We start from the raw sequence: 20,715 nt of genomic DNA, 5'->3' as shown, positions 1-20,715 counted from the left end.
TCCTGACTGAGGGGTGGGTTTAAAATGAAAGTTGGACTTTTGGGTGGAGGTTCCAGATCGCCAGGAGTCCCAGTTCCTCCTCTGGCCTGGGCATCACCACTAGAGCCTGGAACCAACCTACCTGCATGGACTCAGGTTTAAAGGTCTCTCCCAGGAGTACAGCATGGCCTCAAGGGCAGGCAGTTGGGCTTACTAAACAGGCAGTTAAGCAAAGTCTCCATCTCCTCACTTCCCATATTTGGAACCTAGAATGCTGACACACTATCTACAGCCAGACAGCCAGGCCATTTTACTGTCTTGTCAGCTGACCCCTTCTCTCCTGTTTCCCTTAGATTCGAAGATCCAGGCTTGTGGGCTGGCTCTCCCTAGTCTCCATACCAAAGCTACCCAGGAGTTTTAGCTCCTGTCATGCCCACAGTCTGGTATGTCCTTCTGCCCTGTTCCCACTGTCCAAAGTCTACCCACCCTTAAGGTTGATTGCAAATTCCATCTCCTCCATGAAACCTAAAGTGATTTCCCCAGTCAAATAGTCGTGGTAATAGAACTAATAAAGATCATGTCATTAATCCACCACTCATCTGTCGGTTTATTGTACCGTGGTGGCTTTGCGTGTTGCTTTGACACTGGAAGCTATGCCACCAGTATTTTAAATACCAGCAGGGTCATCTATGGTGGAAAGGCTTCAGCAGGACTTCCAGACTAAGACAGACTAGGAAGAAAGGCCTGGCAACCTACTTCCAAAAATTAGCCAACGAAAATCCTTTGGATCACAAAAGATTATTGACCAATACACTGCTGGAAGATGAGCCCTCTAGGTTGCAAGGCACTCAAAATATTCACTAGTCACCATAATTGATTCAAATACGCAAATGACCATGAAGATGGTACAGAGCCAGATAACGTTTTGTTTTTTTGTACATGGGGTTGCCATGAGACAGAGTTGACTTGATGGCAACTAACAAAAACAGTGCCAATAATAATAAAACCCAAAAAGCCAAACCCACAGCCATCGAGTTAATTCTGACATATAGCGATCCCACAGGACAGAATAAACTGCCCCACAGGGTTTCCAAGGTTGTCATCTTTACAGAAGCACACTGCCACATCTTTCTCCCATGAAGGGGCTGGTGGGTCCAAACTGCCAATCTTTCAGTTAGCAGCCGATTGCTTAACCAATACATTACCAGGACCCTTTGTCAATAATAATAGATAACATTTATCGAATTCTTGTTAGGAGCAGGCACGAGGCTAAGGGTTTATATGCATTATCTCAAACAAGTCCTACATTAGGCCTTACCTCATTATCCCTGCTCTGCCACTTTTATTTTTATTACTTTTTATTTTTATTTCTATTACTTTTCTTCTGCTTCTCATTTTCCTTGAACATCAGTGGGGAATTATAATACACCTTCTCCATAAAGTTGTCGTAAGGTCACAGTAAGCAAGCATAAACTAATAAAATAACTTATAGATGGCTCAGAGACAACAGTCAATATCAAGTCACATAAAGAAACAGACCATGATCACCTCAACAGGCTCTCAAAATAAAGAATCCAGGGATCTTCTAGATGAAAGTGCATTCCTGGAATTACCAGATGCAGAATACAAAAGTTTAATATACAGAACCCTTCAAGACATCAGGAAGGAAATGAGGTAATATGCAGAACAAGCCAAGGAACACATAGATAAAGCAACTGAAGAAATTAGAAAGATTATTCGGGAACATGATGAAAAGTTTAATAAGCTGGAAAAATCCATAGACAGCAATCAAAAATTCAGAAGATTAACAATAAAATTACAGAATTAGACAACTCAATAGAAAGTCAGGGGAGCAGAATTAAGCAAGTAGAAGCTAGAATTTCAGAACTCAAAGATAAATCACTTGGCACTAATATATTTGAAGAAAAATCAGATAAAAGAATTTTTAAAAAATGAAGAAACCTTAAGAATCATCTGGGACTCTACCAAGAGAAATAACCTACGAGTGATTGGAGTACCAGAACAGGGAGGGATAACAGAAAATACAGAGAAAATTGTTGAAGATTTGTTGGCAGAAAACTTCCCTGATATTGTGAAGGATGAGCAGATATCTATCCAAGATGCTCATTGAACTCCACATAAGGTAGATCTTAAAAGAAAGTCACCAAGACATATTATAATCAAACTTGCCAAAAAAGTCACCTACAAAGGAAAGCCAATAAGAACAAGCTTGGATTACTCGGCAGAAACTAAGCAGGCAAGAAGGCAATGGGATGACATATTTTAAAAAATTGAAGGAAAAAAATTGCCTGCCAAGAATCATATATCCAGCAAAACTGTCTCTTAAATATGAAGGTGAAATTAAGACATTTCCAGATAAACACAATTTAGGAAATTCATAAAAAAAAAAAACGAAAAATACAAGAAATATTAAAGGGAGTTCCTTGGTTAGAAAATCAATAACATCGGGTATCAACCCAAGACTAGAACACTGGGCAGAAAGGGAAATCCAAAAACACAAAGCAAGATTATTAAAAAAAAAAAAAAAAGCCCAACACAGGGTAACAGCGATGTTATTATATAAAAGAAGACAACATTAAAATAATAAAGACGGACTAAGAAATGTAATCATACACCTTCCATATGGAGAAGAACATACGGTGATACAAAGAAATAAAAGTTAGTTTTAAATTTAGAAAAATAGGGGTAAATAATAAGGTAACCACAAGGGAGACAAAATATCATACTCTTCAAAATAAAATACAAGGGAAAAATACAGACTCAGCAGAAACAAAATCAACAACAAATATGAGGAAAGGACAATATATAGAGAAAATCTACTGAGCACATAAAATCAAGCGGGAAAAAGAAACTGTCAAAACACATAAAAAGGACATCAAAATGATAGCGCTAAATTCATACCTATCCATAATTACCCTGAATATAAATGGACTAAATGCACCAATAAAGAGACAGAGAATAGCAGAATGGATTAAAAAACAAGAGCCGCCTATATGCTGCCTACAAGAGACACTCCTTAGACTTAGAGACACAAACAAACTAAAACTCAAAGGATGGGGAAAAAAATCAAGCAAACAATAATCAAAAAAGAGCAGGAGTGGCAATATTAATTTCTGACAAAATAGACTTTAAAGTTAAATGCATCATAAAGGGTAAGGAAGGACACTATATAATGATTAAAGTGACGATACACCAAGAAGATATAACCATATTAAATATTTATGCACCCAATGACAGGGCTGCAAGATACATAAAACAAACTCTATCAGCATTGAAAAGGGAGATAGACAGCTCCACAATAATAGTAGGAGACTTCAACACACCACTTTCGGTGAAGGACAGGACATCCAGAAAGAAGCTCAATAAAGACACGGAAGATCTAAACACAATCAACCAACTTGACCTTGTAGACATATACAAAAAACAGCAACCAAGTATACTTTCTTTTCTAGTGCACATGGAACATTCTCTAGAATAGACCACATATTAGATCATAAAGCAAGCCTTAGCAGAATCCAAAACATTGAAATATTACAAACCATCTTCTCTGACCATAGGGCCATGAAAGTGGAAATCAATACCAGGAAAAGCAGGGAAAAGAAATCAAACACTTGGAAACTAAACAATACCCTACTCAAAAAAGACTGGATTATAGAAGACATTAAGGATGGAATAAAGAAATTCAGAGAATCCAATGAGAATGAAAACACTTCCTATCAGATCCTTTGGGACACAGCAAAAGCGGTGTTCAGAGGCCAATTTATATCAATAAATGCACACATACAAAAAGAAGAAAGGGCCAAAATCAAAGAATTATCCCTATAACTTGAACAAATAGAAAGAGGGCAACAAAAGAAACCCACAGGCACCAGAAGAAAACAAATAAAAATTAGAGCTGAACTCAGTGAAGGAGAAAACAGAAAAACATTTCAAAGAATTAACAAGACCAAAAGCTGGCTCTTTGAAAAAATCAACAAAATTGATGAACCACTGGCCAAACTGACAAAAGAAAAACAGGAGACGAAGCAAATAACCCAAATAAAAAATGAGAGGGGCGATATTACAACAGACCCAACTGAAATTAAAAGAATCATATCAGATTACTATGAAAAACTATACTCAAACAAATTTGAAAACCTAGAAGAAATGGATGAATTCCTAGAAACACACTACCTACCTAAATAACACAAACAGAGGTAGAACAACTAAATAGACCCATAACAAAAGAAGAGATTGAAACAACAACAAAAAAAAACATAACAAAAGAAGAGATTGAAAAGGTAATCAAAAAACTCCCAACAAAAAAAAAAAGCCCTGGTCCGGATGGCTTCACTGCAGAGTTCTACCAAACTTTCAGAGAAGAGTTAACACCACTACTACTAAAGGTATTTCAGAGCATGGAAAAGGACGGAATACTACCAAACTCATTCTATGAAGCCACCATATCCCTGATACCAAAACCAGGTAAAGACACACCACTAAAAAAGAAAATTACAGACGTATATCCCTCATGAACTTAGATGCAAAAATCCTCAACAAAATTCTAGCCAACAGAATTCAACAACATATCAAAAAAATAATTCACCATGACCAAGTGGGATTCATACCAGGTATGCAGGGATGGTTCAACATTAGAAAAACAATTAATGTAATCCACCACATAAGTAAAACAAAAGACAAGAATCACATGGTTTTATCAATTGATGCAGAAAAGGCATTTGACAAAGTTCAACACTCATTCATGATAAAAACTCTCAGCAAAATAGGAATAGAAGAAAAATCTCTCAATATAATAAAGGGCATTTATACAAAGCCAACAGCCAACATCACCCTAAATGGAGAGAGCCTGAAAACATTCCCACTGAGATCAGGAACCAGACAAGGATGCCCTTTATCATCACTCTTATTCAACACTGTGCTGGAAGTCCTAGCCAGAGCAATTAGGCTAGATAAAGAAATAAAGGGCATCCAGATTAGCAAGGAAGAAGTGAAAGTATCTCTATTTGCAGATGACATGATCTTATACACAGAAAACCCTAAGGAATCCTCAAGAAAACTACTGAAACTAACAGAAGAATTCAGCAGAGTATTGGGATACAAGATAAACATACAAAAATCAGTTGGATTCCTCTACACCAACAAAAAGAACATCGAAGAGGAAATCACCAAAGCAATGCCATTTACAGTAGCCCCCAAGAAGATAACATACTTAGGAATAAATCTTACCAGAGATGTAAAAGACTTATACAAGGAAAACTACAGTACACTTCTGCAAGAAACCAAAAGAGGCTTACATAAGTGGAAGAACACACCTTGCTTGTGGATAGGAAGACTTAACATTATAAAAATGTCTATTCTACCAAAAGCGATCTATACATTTAATGCAATTCCAATCCAAATCTCAATGACATTCTTTAATGAGATGGAGAAACAAATCACCAACTTCATATGGAAAGGAAAGAGGTTCTGGATAAATAAGGTATTACTAAAAAAGAAGAACAAAGTGGGAGGCCTTACTTTACCAGATTTTAGAACCTATTATACCACCACAGCCTGGTACCGGTAAATAGATACAAGGACCAATGGAACAGAATTGAGAATCCAGACATAAATCCATCCACATATGAGCAGTTGATATTTGACAAAGGCCCCAAAACAGTTAAATGGGGAAAAGACAGCCTTTTTAACAAATGGTGCTGGCAAAACAGGATATCCATCTGCAAAAAAATGAAACAAGACCCATACCTCACTCCATGCACAAAAATGAGCTCAAAATGGATCAAAGACCTAAATAAAATCTAAAATGATAAAGATCATGGAAGAAAAAAAAAGGGACATTAGGAGCAGCATACAAAACATTACTAACAATGCAGAAGAAAAACTTGATAACTGGGAGCTCCTAAAAATGAAAAAAAATTTTTTATTTTTTTATGCTCATCCAAAGACTTCACCAAAAGAGCAGACTGGGAAAAAGTTTTTAGCTATGACATTTTCTGATCAGTGCCTGATCTCTAAAATCTACATGATACTGCAAAAATTCAACTGCAAAAAGACAAATAGCCCAATTAAAAAATGGGCAAAAGATATGAATAGACACTTCACTGAAGAAGACATTCAGGTAGCTAACAGATATATGAGGAAATGTTCACGATCATCAGCCATTAGAGAAATTCAGATCAAAACTACAATGAGATTTCATCTTACTCCAACAAGGCTGGCATTAATCCAAAAAACACAAAATAATAAATGTTGGAGAGGCTGTGGAGAGATTGGAACACTTATACACTGCTGGTAGGAATGTCAAATGGTACAACCACTTTGGAAATCGATTTGGTGGTTCCTTAAAAAGCTAGAAATAGAACTACCACATGATCCAGCAATCCCACTCCTTGAAATTTATCCTAGAGAAATAAGAGCCTTTACATGAACAGATATATGCACACCCATGTTTACTGCAGCACTATTTACAATAGCAAAAAGCTGGAAGCAACCAAGGTGCCCATCAACGGATGAATGGATAAATAAATTATGGTATATTCACACAATAGAATACTACACATCGATAAAGAACAGTGAGAAATCTGTGAAACATTTCATAATATGGAGGAACCTGGAAGGCATTATGCTGAGTGCAATTAGTCAGCTGCAAAAGGACAAATATTGTATAAGACCACTATTATAAGAACTTGAAAAATAGTTTAAACTGAGAAGAAAACATTCTTTTGTGGTTACGAGAAGGGGGGAGGGAGGGAGGTGAGGGGCATTCACTAATTAGTAGATAAGAACTACTTTAGGTGAAGGGAAAGATAGCACACAATACAGGGGACGTCAGCACAATTGGACTAAACCAAAATCAAAGAAATTTCCTGAATAAACTGAATGCTTCGAAGGCCAGCATAGCAGGGGCAGGGGTCTGGGGACCATGGTTTCAGGGGACATCTAAGTCAATTGGCATAATAAAACCTATTAAGAAAACATTCTGCATCCCACTTTGAAGAGTGGCATCTGGAGTCTTAAATGCCAGCAAGCAGCTATCTAAGATGCATCAATTGGTCTCAACCCACCTGGATCAAAGGAGAATGAAGAACACCAAGGACACAAGGCGATTACAAGCCCAAGGGACAGAAAGGGCCACATGAACCAGAGACTACATCATCCTGAGACCCGAAGAACTAGATGGTTCCTGGCTACAACCGATGACTGCTCTGACAGGTAACACAACAGAGAACCCCTGAGGGAGCAGGAGAGGAGTGGGATGCAGACCCCAAATTCTCCTAAAACCAGACTTAACGGTCTGACTGAGACTAGAAGGACCCCAGTGGTCATGGCCCCCAGACCTTCTTTTGGCCCAGGACAGGAACCATTCCTGAAGCCAACTCTTCAAACGTGGATTGGACTGGACAATGGGTTGGAGAGGGATGCTGGTGAGGAGTGAGCTTCTTGGATCGGGTGGACACTTGAGACTATGTTGGCATTTCCTGCCTGGAGGGGAGATGTGAGGGTGGAGGGGGTTAGAAGCTGGCGAAATGGACACGAAAAGAGTAAGTGGTGGGAGAGAGCGGGCTGTCTCATTAGGGGGAGAGTAGCTGGGAGTATGTAGCAACGTGTATATGCGTTTTTGTGTGAGACTGACTTGATTTGTAAACTTTCACTTAAAGCACAATAAAAATTATTTAAAAAAAAGTTGTCGTAAGGATAAAATGTTAACATGTATAAAGCATGTAGCCTTCTATGGTCTGTTACTTCTCATGACAACTCTGAAGGGGTCAGTTAATGTTATGCCCATTTTGCAAAGGAGAGAACCAAAGCATAGAGGGGGTTGGGTAAATAGCCCAAGTTCAATGAAGAGCACGAATTTTACATCCATTTGGTCTTAATAGGCTTCTTCCGTAGCACTCAACTGTTACTGCCAGTGATTTGAACATCCCTCCATGCCCGTTGCCTTTGCTCGTGCTTTATTCTCCACTTATCCAGTTTTTTTTTTAATATATATCCTTATTTGGACCGTAAACTCCAGAGGAGGAGAACTAATTGGTGTTTCCTGGACACTTGGCCTCAACTTTCCCTCACCTCTATGCCTTTGCCCCTCCTGGTCCTTCCCCATCTGTCCCTCTTCTTCTTATCACAATGTAGCCCTATCCTTCAAACCCACTGTGACTGTCCCTTACTTCACGTAATCTACCTTCCTCCTCCCAAGCAGGCGTAGTCTCTTTGTCCAAGCACTTCATTTGGACTTCTTTGAACACCTGTCTCATCTTGTCCTATTTGATAGCATCTGGGCACTCGGCTTATTTCCCCTGCTAAACTTTAAAGTTCTGATTAAAAGGGATTCCCTCTCAACTAAATCAGACACTAGGCATTCAATAAACATGTGATGGATGAATGAGTGAATAAGTGTACTTGTTTCAATGTTGCCTTGGAGTAAATCCCTGGTTCCCTGAACATGTTTGTTATCTGCACTGCACTGAAAACACTTCTGTTCCAAGTAATTCAAAGAGGATACAGTTATTCATTCATCACCTTTTTCATGAGGACCAAAGAGATATGGAGAATAGCCATCTCACCTTAGTTCTCACTGTAAAATACTGTGCTATATTCTACCATGGCAAGCTTGATGCAGAGTCTGCAAGCAGGCAGTGCAGTCCAATTCAACTCACAGACATGTTTTGTTGTGGTGTTTACAATAATGTTTTAAAAATTGCATTTGAGTGCTTTTAGAGGGGATGTGACCTCCCCAGCATTTTGCTGCCTTCAGTGCTGTCCAGACTTACATACAGGGCACCCTTCACTTGTTAACCTTTCCTGCCTGGCTCCTAAAGTTCTCAGGTTTTGTCATACCCACAAGTTTAGCATAATAAGAAGACTTTACTTCTACCCTTAGCTCTAGAAAGTTCCAATGGAACAATGAGAGAGTCTAAATAAAGACTTAATTCATTCAAATACAGTAATGGCAAGCGGATATTGAAGAAAGTGAGGTATGAGCATCTGAACCTTCGGTAATTGAGGACTGTCATCTTGCTGCATTAGTTTTATAGCTGTTTTGAAAGTTCTTGTGGCTTTCAGAAGTGCTTGAGTATCCAGTGGGCAATATTTTTCTAACTCGTGAGCCAACAGAGCATTTATTAGGTACAAATTGTCTGTGCCCAGCAATGTTCTAAAGGCTAAAAGACTAAGAAGAGAAAGAAAAAACAGGCTTCTTGATTCAAAGGAGCTTAAAATGTAAGTATATAGTCCTGAAGGACAGAAGAAATAATAAAATCAGCTTGATGGGTACTGAGTGTCTTCAGTGTGCCAGGCTCTGTTCACAGGCAGTATTGCATTCCATCCTCACAATACCCCCATGAGGTAGATACTAGAAAAATCATCCCCATTTTCACATGAAGAAACTACAGCACATAAAGATTGAGTGTCTTGCTTAAAGTCACATAAACAATAAATAGTACAGTTGGTATTTAAGCCCAGCATACAGGCTATTGAAGACCACAGTATTTAACTATGTTCTAGGTCACTCTAGGAATTGACTTGGTGGCAACAGGTTTGGTTTGGTTTTGGTATATTCTACCTTATAGCCACAACAATGGACTCAAACATACCAATGACCATGAAGATGGCCTCGGACCAGGCAACACTTCATTCTGTTACACATAAGGTTGCCATGAGCCAAAGCCAACCCAATGGCAACTAACAACAATAACGTATTTTCAGACCATCTAAGTTGGAAAAGGACATATCGTTATTTCCAATACCCACTCCCACCCACCCACCCCCCAATAAAGTAGTGCTTTTGGCTGTATGAATTGATCATTGTAACCATCTCCATGTGGCAGACCATTTAAGTCAGAGAATCCAGGAAGAACCTCAGATGATCATACCTTGCAAAGAGAATTATCACCCTTCAACATGATGACAACAAGTGCAAAATTTCCAAGCCTAAGATTTCCCCCAAGGAAGTATCTCAATTACCTACAAGGCACGAAGGAGATAGCTTAGGCCAGCCTAACAGCTCCCCATGTCAGAGAGTATTTCTTCATGCCTAAAGGGTTGACCAATGAGAACACAACCTATCTCTGAGTGATATTGAGGGTTCTCCCACTGATTACCCGGGTCAAGCCATCACAGAGATGATGTAAGGACATCATCCAGGTGCCCTGGAAATTAGTTGTATCAGCGTCTCAGACAGCCTACCAGATTTGCATACATGATGTCACACAGGAAGAGAAAGTTAAACCGACTTGAAGTCAACTGATCCTGCTGGCCTCTGTCCTTTGAGACACGTGGCATATATATTGCTTAAAGGTTCTGGAGCATTCCAAAAACAGGTCTGCTCACTAATCCTCACACTTTCTCTCACTCACCAAGAATGGCATCCGGCTAAGGAAACAGATGACAGCAACCAAAGGAATGTGGTGGTGGAGCTGGATATTGAATTCCTTCTCGACGTTTCACTTCTTCCCTTCTTTAATTGCTTTCTGGTAGGATGCTTGTGATTATAGTGGACAACGCCCCAGGGCTGAGCCACCTTAACTGCAGGTTCTCACAATTCCCAGTCTTCTGAATCTCAGCACTCACTTCTTCATCCTGGGCTCCCCAATCACTGTTGCATCTTGCATACTCATTTCCTCTTGGTTCCACCTTGCATGTTCTCATACTGTTGCTGAAGACCTGAACCCATTGCCATGAGCTAGGATTGACTCAACAGCAGCTAATAACAACAGGGACCTCAACTGCACCTGATATTTTTACAAAGCATACCTGGGTCTTGGTTTGGTTGTTGTTTCAGCTCAGTGGCCATTCCGTCTCTCAGTTCTAAAGGTGCCCACTACATGGGCCCTTTCTAACTCTAGCACTGAACTCAGTGCCTGTCTCAGCCTTGCTGGGCATTTCTCTTCTGGCTCTTTGCGCAATGCTCACACTGACCTCCTTCCAGTTTTTCTAGCACACCAAGCCCTTTCCCACCATAAGTTCTTGCTGGCTCTTAACCTGGTTCACCTTTCAGGTATCAGCTTAAATGCCACCTGGTCAGAGAGGCTTCCTCTGACTTATAATAGTGAGGTCTCTCCTGTTACTTTGTAATTCTTTAACTCACCACCCTATTCATTTCCTTCATCGCATTTTGTCCTCTGTGCATATGTATTCAGCTCCATAAGGGCAGAGTCTACATCTGTCCTGCTCACAACTGGATCCACAGAACTTAACACAGTGCCTGGTACATAACTGGCACTCAAGAAATAGCTTCAGAATAAATGAATGCCAGTTCAAATCAAATGAAAGAGTTTTGACTGTGGCCCTGCCACACCCAAAGCATTTCAGAAGACTCTTCTGGCAAATGGCCCACCAGATGGACACTTGGGGTAATTGCCTCACTACCCTAAGCAGAAGCAGTCAAGTGCAGTACTTGAGACCATGAATCCCTGCACTGCTGCCTCCTGGTCAGCAGACAGAGCAAGTCACCCATTCTGTCTGTACCCCAGTGTCTTTGTCTTAAAGGGTTGTTACAAGGACTAACTGTAAAGCTTTTAAGCGGTGTCTGGCAAGAAACAAGCACTCCCTGAGTTAGCTGCTATTATTAGGACAAAGGTCAAGAACGGCCCCATTAATACCCAAGTACTATTCTTAGGGGGAGTGTCTGCCTCAGAGAGTGACCGGTCAAACTGACTCTTGCTGTCTGCAAAAGTGATCCATGGGCAATTCAGTCCCAGATCCTTTGGCGTTACTGACTCAACTCATAATAGCAACCAAAAAGAACCCATTATGAACTTTGATTATTTATCCAGTTGGACTGCAGGAATGGAGAGTATTAGCTGGATGGTTGCCTGATTGTCTAGACTCAACCTGCCCTATGGCCCAAGGGCACAACTAAGGGTATTTGCGTGATCCTTGCAGCCCTTTGCTTGCTCCCTTTTAATCGGCTGTCTTATTGTCCCAGGCTTAAAAGTAGGCACAGTGTACTATGTGCCTGTCCAGGGGTCGTGGGGAGCTCATAATCACTTGGTGAAATGCTGTGTAGCACCTGGATTGATGCCACATCATCTTCCCTGGGCTTCCTGCCCCAAGTCTCTCCCCACTCTGATCCTCAAGTCATACATCATTCTCACAAACGACTAGAATCAAATCGCTCTTCTCAAGAGCTATCTATGCCTCCTATTTTGTGTGTACCCACATTGTGGAAAACCGGTTAACCTTTTTGCTTCTTATGGCTTAGCTAAGGATGATGCCTTTTCTGCAAACTCGAGTTGCTCTCACTTTACCAATGTAATATGGGATGGCCTTGCATGACTGACAGTAATGATGGACTCAAACACAAGATGTGTTTCAATCCTGGCTTCTCTACTTACTAACTATCCATTCTATGATAAGTTAACTTTATATCGCTGAGCCTCAGTTTTCTCATCTGTAAACTGAGCAGAATAGTACCTACTTCGTGGGTTTTTTGTGAGCATTCAATGAACAAACACATGTGATACACATAACACACTACCTGGTACATGTTGTTGCTAGGTGCTGTCAAGTCAGTTTCGACTCATGTGACCACATGTGACAGAGTAGAACTGCCCCATAAGGTTTCCTAGGCTGTAATCTTTACGGGAGCAGATTGCCAGGTCTTTTTCCCATGCAGCCACTGAGTGGGTTTGAACCACCAACCTTCCAGTTAGCATCCGAGCACTTAACAGTTGTGTCACCAGGGCTCCTAAGCCAAACCCGTTGCCATCAAGTCAATTCCAACTCATAGCAACCCTGTAGGATGGAGTAGAACGTCCCCATAGAGTTTCCAAGGAGTGCCTGGTGGATTCAAACTGCCAGCATTCTGGTTAGCAGCTGTAGCTCTTAACCACTATGCCACCAGGGTTTCCTAAAACCAAATCCATTGCTGTGGAGTCAATTCCAACTCATAGCAACCCTATAAGACAGAGGAAAACTGCCTTTCCAAGGAGCGGCTAGTGGATTTGAACTGCCAACCTTTTGGTTAGCAACCTGAGCTCTTAACCACTGTGTCATCAGGACTACCCCCCACCCCCACCCCTCCCCAGGGCTCCTAGGAAACACATTATTATTATTGTTTTTCATATAAACTTCTCATTCTTCTGGTCTCAGCTGAGACACCACTTCTCCTGGGAAGACTTCCCTGACCACCACCCCCAAAGACGTGTGTGCTTCTAAAGCGCTCATCGTAAGGTGTGTCACAGGGCAACGTCACTGCCTCCTGGCTTTTCTGTTGCCCCCTCGTACACTGTGAGCACATTACTGGTGGAGACTGTGTATATTTGACCCTGCCATGGCACCTGGTACAAAGTAAGTACTCAGTAAATATTTTGTCAAATGAAAATTAATTAATGAATTAAAGCAACAAAATAATTGTTGAAAGTTTGCTGTGTTTTAAGACCTATAATTGCTGCATTGGAAGACCAAAGTCTCCCCTGGCAATCAACCATATTCCTTTTCTGCATTATATAATTTTAATAATAGTTACCAAGTGTTGATCCACCTTCTATAAGAAATATACATCTACTCTGTTAGTAATCCTGGCAAAGTTCCTGGCTGATGCAGTTAACACACTTAGCTGCTAACTCAAAGGTTGAAAGTTCAAGTGCACCCTCAGAAAAAAATGCCTGGTGATTTTCTTCTGAAAAAGCAGCCATTGAAAACCCTACAGAATACAGTTCTATGCTGACACACATGGGATTGCCATTAGTTGAAATTGACTCAACGGCAACTGGTTTTTACTTGTAGTCCCACCTTATAGATGAGAAAACTGAGGCTCAGAGAGGTGAAGTCATTTACCCGAAATCATCGAACTAGTAACGCAGAACTGGGACCAAACCCGGGGCGGACGGGGTCAACTTCAGGGTGTCTATGACAGCCTGCCTCCTGATATAATCAAGGATACTGCTTTTCCTTTTTGCTGAATTTCTCTGGCCTCCCAAATATTACAGAGTGCTGTTTCATCATCACTGGCACTTAGACAGCAAACAGGCAAATGCCTTAAGTGTAAACTCATTTGGTGACTAATCACCCACTACCTTGCCATGTTTTTTCTTTGGCATTATGTAATTTTCATGCCTTGTCAAGTCTCCCCGACCCAAGCACAACCTGTTAGTGGCAATGCCGAAGTCTTATGATTCTTTCTAACGCCCAGGGTCTAAAGTAACAACATTTTTTGCCTAGTAAAGAACATAAATAAAATTAATTCTACCTACCTGCTTTTTATACATTTAAGTAAAATGACTAGAAGCCCATCACCAAATCTGAAGATACTGCTTAGGATAGCCCGACTTGGATGTGTGGGATAAGCAACTTTCACACCACTGGGCTCAGGTCAAAAAAAAACAAACTCGTTGTTATGAGTCAATTCCGACTCAGGAGGCACCTCAAAAAAATAGACACATTTAATAAACTTTGTGCTGTTAGATTTTTTTTTTTCTTTTTTGTTATGGACATGAGTTAATTTCAAAAGTACCATAAAAAATAAACATAGATAAATAGGACGTTTAAAGTCAAAATTTAGAGAAATTGACACAGCCAGAGATCAGGGGTGAATAGTTATCTTTCAGAGCGTGTTACACCAAGATATGATAAAAACCCTGGATGGACATCAGTTGGGAGTGACTATGAACCATGAAACAAAGTGTGTCCTCAAATATGAGTCCCATATCAACAGTCACAACGGAGGATGCTCCAAATTGCAGGCCCTGATTTTTGACCGAACTACTGCTTGCCTGGAAAATTCTGTATGTTCCAGGATGAACAATTCATGGAGTCCCTGGGTGGCGCAAATGGTTGAGTACTCAACTGCTAACTGAAAAGTTGGTGACTCAAACCCACCCAGAGGTGTCTCAGAAGACAGGCCTGACAATTTACTTCCAAAAGGTCACAGCCATTTAACACCCTATAGAGCAGTTCCACTCTGCACACATGGGGTCTCCATGAGTCAGAATCACACGAAGGCAGAGGGTTTGTTTTTGTTGTTACTTTTAACAATGCATTCAATAAATGCAGGGGTGCCCAGCTAACACTCAAGAGTTGTTTGCTGATCTGAGCTGATACGGAAAGGGGACCATCAGGCTGTAGATGATAGTGCTTCATCCAAAATGCCTGCCCTTTCCAGGTCACTCCCACCTGGCCTTGTTGTACCTGTCTCTACTAACAGCAAGACCAGACCAAATGTTCCCACACCTTTCTAGCATAAACACCTCACCTCAGCAATTCTTCTCAAAGCCTAGGACACACCCACTTCCGTCCGGTTGCCTGTACACCCTTTCCTTTCACTGGGATTAACATAAAATTGCATTCAAAGAGGAGAAGGAAATGATTCCCACAAGTGAATGGCAAAATCAACGTTGAAGTGGAGGGTTGGTCTTACTCTGCAGCCCATCCAGTCCAGCAGGCTGCAGATGCTCACCCGCATGATGAAACCCGGGAGTGACTGCATCTATACCAACCTCTACCTGCATGCATGCCATGGGCCAGGGATGAAAGGATGATATTGTAGAAATGTGAGCGGAGTCATCATTGAAGGAGAGGAGGCTAGGGAAAACATCTCAAACCTTTAAGAATTAAACTGACTTTAGGAACCTTTTGCAAAGTATTAAAACAAAAAATATATGTATTTATTTGAAGGGAACTTGAAAAATTGAGTGAGACTACTTCAGGTAGTCAGTCTTCTGCCTCCAGGAAACACCACACCTAAGCCAGCTGCTTCTCCATCACCACCCACAAAAGTACAGCATTTCAGCAGTGACCTGGCAACTTACATCCCAGAAAAGAGTTGTATTTCACGAGCACACTCAATTATATTTGAAACATGAATCATGGTCTAACCTAAGTCTGATTCTCAAATGCAAATTCCTAGCTACTATACTGCCCTTCCTGTGTGCTTTATTCATCTTTTTTTTTTTTTTTCTCCAGTAACATTTTTTCCTAATTAGGAAAGTAATGGATTTTGGAAAATTTAGGAAATATAAAGAAGAAAACAAAGTTCACGCACAATCATACCTTTTAGATATACACTTATATTTTTGGTGATAAATCTTCTAGTCTTTTTTTCTGTAAAATCACACATCTCTGACATGGCAGGTAGGAGCTAATACCAACGCTTCTAGACTAAACATGTTCTGAAAGTACTGTCCACTATGGGGAAGAAGCCTTGGTCCTCTTTATCCATACAATCGCCATATTTCTTCACTTCATGAGCAGCACTAACCACTTGGGATCACCCATCAGGAGAGGCTCACCTATGAAGGAGACCTGGTACACAACACTCTTTACCATCGATTTCCACCTTGTTGAAGTAGCCAGTAGCCATTCCCCTGAGATCATGATCCTTTCCCATCTCAGCGGCAAGCCTAATTTGACTTAAAGTTTCATTGTAAACCCATTCTCCTTGCCAGTGATTGGTTTATGGGTGGCCAGGGACTCTTGAGGAGAAGGCTGTAGGGGCTTCTGGGAGAAATTATTTCTTTTTAAGAGACACTGATCACCTGTGATGACTTGCATGTTGCTACAATGCTGGAAGCTATGCCACCAGTACCTCAAATACCAGCAGGGTAACCCATGGTGGACACGTTTCAGCAGAGACAGACTAGGAAGAAAAGCCTGGCAATCTAATTCTGAAAATTAGCCAATGAAAACCCTATGGAACACAACAGAATATTGTCCGATATAGTATGGGTGGCGATGGAAAAGCACCTGGCTTAGGTGTGGTGTTTCCTGGAGGCAGAAGACTGACTGCCTGAAGTAATCTCACTCAATTTTTCAAGTTTCCTTCAAATAAATATATATATATTTTTCGTTTTAATACTTTGTAAAAGATTCCTAAAATCAGTTTAATTCTTAAAGTGATTGAGATGTCTTCCCCAGCCTCCCCTCCTTCAATAATGACTGCAATCACATTTCTACAATATCCCTGGCCCATGGCATGCACGGAGGTAGAGGGTGTCAGATGCAGTCATTCCCGGGCTTCATATGCATATGAGCATCTGCAGCCTGCTGGACTGGACTGACTGCCAAGTAAGATCAACGCTCCACTTCGATGTTGATTTTGCCCCGTTCTTCTTCATAGGGTCCAGCTTCTCGAATTATTTGCTTAGCATACAGATTGAATAAATATGGTGAAAGGATACAACCCTGATGCACACCTTTCCTGACTTTAAACCACGCAGTATCCTCTTGTTCTGTATGAACAACTGCCTCTTGGTCTATGTACAGGTTCTTCATGAGCACGATTAAGTGTTCTGGAATTCCCTCTCTTCGCAGTGTTATCCACAATTTGTTATGATCCACACAGTTGAATGTCTTTGCATAGTCAATAAAACACATGTAAAAATCTTTCTGGTATTCTCTGCTTTTAGCCAGGATCCATCTGACATCAGCAATGACATCCCTGGTTCCACGTCCTCTTCTGAATCCAGCTTGAATTTCTGGCAATTCCCTGTCAATGTACTGCTGTAATCACCTTTAAATGATCTTTACTTGTGCATGGTATTAATGAAATTGTATGATAATTTCTGCATTCAGTTGGATCACTTTTCTTGGGAATAGGCATAAATATGGATCTCTTCCAGTTGGTTGGCCAAGTAGCTGTCTTCCAAATTTCTTGGCATAGACGAGTGAGCACTTCCAGTACTTCCGGCGCTGCATCTATTTGTTGAAACATCTCAATCAGTCATTTGCAAAGCCAGATAGACATAAATACATAGAGAGAAGAATCTAGAGTAGATTTTAGGAGGATACACACCAAAATGTTGACAATGTTTACCTCTGGGAGCAACACGAATCAGGGCTTCAACTTTGTTCTATGTGTATATGTATTGTTTGAAGCATTTATAACAAGCATATATGCAATGTATTGCTTGTGTAATTTTTTAAATATTTTAATTTTAAAAATGACGTGGTGTCTTCTTAACTTGAATCTTGTACTAGAAGCTCAGAGCATTCTAGAAAAAAAAAGTTTTTGTGGTCAAAAAATTCTTCAAGTTATTTTCAGTTTCTAGGGGGATCCTCTCGGTCTCACAGCTCAATCCTAAATCATATCAACCTGGCAGCTCAGCTGGCCTCCTGCTCATCAGCCCGCCTTCCTCTCCCAAAGGGGGATCCACAGGGAGGTCACAAGCTCTGATCTAGTATGTCCGAGTTCAGGGTCTAGACTGTGAAGTGGAACAAGTGGACTAACCTGCTGTGTGAAATCAGGTTCCCAGGCATTCTGCTGGCATTATCAGAGTTCTGGTTGGCCTTGTGGGATATCCAGAGATGAGTAGGGCATACGATCTGCCCCAGGCAGCAGAGTGCTGTGCAGGTTGTGTATCAAAACATTGGAATCACCTGTGATGCTATTGAAATGCAGACTCCTAAGCCCCACCCCAGGCCTACTGCCTCACAATCTCCGAATGTGGGCCCACCTCAACCCTGAGAACCTGAATTTTTTTTATTATATGCAGATAAAGTTTGAGAACTACTTCCCAGCAGGTGAACCAGATTCAACAAAACAGTTCCATGGGACCGAGATGGGCCAGGTGCAGGTTCTTTTTCATCTAGGTTGCCAGGATGCTCAGAGACAAATTTGAGGCCCAGCTGTGTGGTTTCCTGACTGTGAGAACTATAAGAAGCCCTATCCCTGACTCCCCTGATTGTCTTCACAACAATCCCGTCTTCTTCCACTCCTCTTTTCATCTTCAGTGTCCCCTTGTGAGCTACCAAAAGACTTTCTGGGATGTGACAGGATAAAATAAACGAATACAGCCACTTATTGAGTATTTAGCCAGGATGCTATGCTAAGTGCATCACATTGTTTCTCAATGAATTTTCACAACAAACCTAAACCAGTTTTACAGATTTGGGGAACTGAGGCTTAGAGAGATTAAGTATCTTGCAGAGTAAGTGTTAGAACCCAGGTCTCTGAAATTCCAGAGCTCACCTTTTAAAATCTGCTCCTTGTTCTTGGGGTAGGTGAACAGTGGAGGCTCCACATTTTTCACATAGAACAGGCCCTGGGGCTACAATCTGAGTGGAAAACAACAAGGGGGCTTGCGTTGAAGCTTCTTTTGTATAACTACCGCACTATTTTTACTTAGATTTTATGTTACAAATCAAAATGTTTTAATTTTCAAGATGATTTTATTAACACGTTGTTTTTTTAAACATGTATGTATCTGTGGGGCACAAAAGGGATTACCTAGAGTGTCATAAATGAATTGATGAATCTATTTCATATCAATTCCATATTGTTACACTTTCTGTCCAATGGCTTTTGATGACTGGTTGAGGAGAATGAATACATGTTTATAAAAAGACTCCCCCACCCAAGCTGGGTCATATGTATGTAACAAAAAAAAAATCAACCTGTGGAAGGGCTCCTTCTTCAGGTCTAGCTCCTCTCCCCAGGGACGCCCCGTGCTAGATGCCAAAACACATACAAAGGGTATCATATGATGAACATACAATACAACCTGCTTTGTTGACTTAACAAGATGTCTTGGATATGGGATGTTTGTTTTGACTTGTTTTTTATTTGAGAACTTCAGTTGCGCTTGAAGCCTGGGAGGCAAAGTTTTGGGAGATGAGGAGGACAGAAGTGAGAGAGGACGCTCTGAGCTGGAGCACAGGTCGGAAAACCAGCGGGACTGCGGAGCGTGGGTCAGGCCCTCCTAGGGGAAAGAAACGGAGGGAGAGAGGAAGTATGCGGCTGGGAAGCTCCGCCACTCTCGGCCGGGTTTCCCGTTTCCCCCGCTCTGAGACTGGGAGGAAAGTTGGCGCTGAAATCTGCCCCCTCCTGAAACCCAGCATGGCCCCAGCCCCCGCCCCAGGAACTTCCCCCCCGAGGGGCCGCCGGGCCGGGATGGAGAAGTCCGACTGCGTGGGTGCGCTCCCCAACCCGGTCGCCGCGCGGGGAGCACCTCGCAGCAGCGCCCTCTGTGGGCGGCTCTGGGTACGGCTCGCATCTGTCTGCGCGTCAAAACCAAAACCAACCCACTGCCATCGAGTCCTTTCAGACTCACAGCGACCCTATAGGTCAGAGTAGAACTGCTCCATATGGTTTCCAAGGCTGTAAATCTTTAAGGAAGCAGTCACATCTATCTCCCGCGGATGGCTGGGGGGTTGGAACTGCCTACCTTTTGGGTAGCAGCAGAGCGCTGGGTTATGTATGTTCGTGTTCACGCAGAGGGCATGGGGGTGGAGGTAGGGGGCCTAACACCTGTGTGCACCTTTGCACAATTCTTAGGAATTTTAAATTCCCCTAGGACAGATGTGCCTTTATTCCGCTCATTCTGTACATCTCCGTAGTGCTCCTAGAGCCATAGATTTGTGTGCAAATGAGTATGAGGATCCAGTCTGAGTGCCCAAGGTGTGCCTGGAGTGTGGCACGCGTTGTCTGAATGTCTGTCAGTGGATTTTTAACTTTCTGCTCTCGTCTCTATGAGGGAGTACCTATGTGTGCAGGCTGTGTCTTTGCACACATTCAAGTCTTAATGTACACACATTTTTATCATGGTTGTAAGAAAATACGTGTGTGTGTGTGTAGTGCAGGTTTCTGAAATCCAGATGTGAAAGGAATAATGTGGAGGAGGAGGGTCCTCCGGATATATTAAACCTTTTGCCCTTCCTCCCATCCCTAGAAACATGGATTTTGCTCCCGGAGCCTCTCCATGCAGTTTCTCCATCCTGTCATGAACTGGGCCTCCAGCCTCTCACTGGCCTTCCTTCTTCCTCAGTCTGAGGCTGCTT

This window comes from Loxodonta africana, chromosome 2, assembly GCF_030014295.1.
Source record: "Loxodonta africana isolate mLoxAfr1 chromosome 2, mLoxAfr1.hap2, whole genome shotgun sequence".
NCBI classification, from domain to species: Eukaryota; Metazoa; Chordata; class Mammalia; order Proboscidea; family Elephantidae; genus Loxodonta; species Loxodonta africana.
This window is presented reverse-complemented; position numbering follows the sequence as displayed.